The sequence below is a fragment of the Marmota monax genome, unplaced genomic scaffold (genome assembly GCF_021218885.2).
Source record: "Marmota monax isolate L192 unplaced genomic scaffold, Marmota_monax_Labrador192_F-V1.1 WCK01_AAM20220418_F8-fsc00006, whole genome shotgun sequence".
NCBI lineage: Eukaryota > Metazoa > Chordata > Mammalia > Rodentia > Sciuridae > Marmota > Marmota monax.
This window is the reverse complement of record NW_026693712.1, coordinates 5,643,634-5,645,554: the sequence shown is the minus strand read 5'-3', so window position 1 is coordinate 5,645,554 and position 1,921 is coordinate 5,643,634. Positions and strand designations below refer to the sequence as shown.

Here is a 1,921-nt window from a genome sequence, read left to right as displayed (position 1 = left end):
CCTCAGCCTCCTGAGGCACTGATGACTACAGGCATTTGCTACTGTCCCCAGGACTTGGAGGACTAAAATTACATTTTTCTAGTCCCCATACTCAATATTTCTGACTTAGTAGGTCTGCGATGAGACCCCAGAGTCTATATTTTTAACAAAAATTCCAGGTAATTCTGATACTACATTTTCAGAGACAACATTTGAAGAGTAATTGCTCTAGAGATTGAAAAGGAGTGTTCAGCCTAGGGAAAGAGAAGGAGCAAGTTTGAGAGGCAAGAAACTGAAGGGCACCTTTAAAAAAATTTTTTTTATAACTTTTTATTTTATTTATTTATTTTTATGTGGTGCTGAGGGTCGAACCCAGAGACTTGTATGTGTGAGGCAAGCACTCTACCGCAGAGCCATAACCCCAGCCCGGGGCACTTTAAACAACAAATAACTTTTCTGAATTAATCTCAATCTTGCCAGCAGGTGATTAAGTTTCAAAGACTCTAAAGAACCTGATTAAAAGTTACAGAGCTAAGTGTCAAAGTCAAGATATAAACCCATGGAGTCCAGAACATTATGTCTGACTAGATTACTAGTAGGAGGCAGTACATTTTGACTGACATGAGCATTTTGTTCAGCAGTCATGGGAATTAAGGCTTACATGGTTGCAGTTAGTTTCAGAGGGTTTAAATGCCACAGGGAGGAATTGTACTTAGGATGTCAATAGAAAGGTACTGAAAATTTTGGAGCAGGATTAATCAATGAATCCACTAAGTAACACTATATATAGGAAAAGAGAGAGAAAAGGATCGAAGCCCATTTAGAAGTCCTTTATGATAGCCCAAGTTAAAGAAAAGGAAGGAGTATATGAGGGCATTTTCAGTTGGAATGGAATGAAGTCTGTGGAGGTTAAGAGTTGTTTTATGATCTGGCTGGGGTGGTGACTCCCAATCTCTCCACCAACTATGGTTCCATAATTCAAAAGTTTTAATTTATGAAGCAAACTAGATTTAACAAAACAAAGATAAATGTGTGAGATTATTATTTCTCTCATTGTTAAAAAAACTTTTGTTTTTGGCATTTTGTATCTTTCTTTCTTCCACATGATGAACATTTTAAAGTTAATCCCATTTGCATTCATATTTAAGGTATGATACCATATTTAAGGTTTTGATACCATCAAAAGCCTATGGAGCCTCTGGTACAGGAGAAACCCAGTGTTTCTCCTTTGCCAGCAAATCAATAAACTGCCTCATTCCTTTTGCTCAAAAAAAAAAAAAAAAAAAAAAAAAAAGCCTGTGGAGCTTTTTCCTCCCTGACTTTTTGAGGATTGACCGACATCATGAATGACACAGTAACTATCTGACAAGGAAGTTCATAACCAACCAACTACTTCAGAGGAAAAAAATGGTCATTGATGTTCTTCACCCTGGGAAAGCAACAATATCTAAGACAGAAATTCCAGAAAAATCAGACAAATGTACAAGACCACATCAGATATCATCTTTGTATTTGAATTCAGAACCCATCTTGGAGGTGGCAAGACAGCTGGCTTTGGCATGATTTATGATTCCTTGGCTTATGCAAAGAAAAATGAACCCAAACATAAACTGGCAAGACATGGCCTGTATGAAAAGAAAAAGACCTCAAGAGAACAGTGTAAGGAACGCAAGAACAGAATGAACAAAGTCAGGGGGACTGCGAAGGCAAATGTTGGTGCTGGCAAAAAGCTAGGTGAGTAAAGATTCTGCAATGACTTTACCTGACGTGGTGATTGTGTGAATTTTTCATAAGGATTTATAAACAGTAAAAACTTTAAAAAAAGAAAAGAAAAAAGCTTATGCTGTGTGGTAGAGTATGTACTTGGCATGCACCAGACTCTGGGTTCAACCCCTGGGTGGTGGTTGGGTGAAAGTATTGACCCTTTTGGAGTACAGAGAAG

General features: G+C 37.7%; 1 pseudogene; it reads left to right on the top strand.

Annotated features, from left to right (window-relative positions):
• The first annotated feature begins 1,321 nt into the window (after positions 1–1,321).
• Positions 1,322–1,721, top strand: LOC124103783 (small ribosomal subunit protein eS24-like; annotated as a pseudogene).
• The last annotated feature ends 200 nt before the right edge of the window (positions 1,722–1,921 follow it).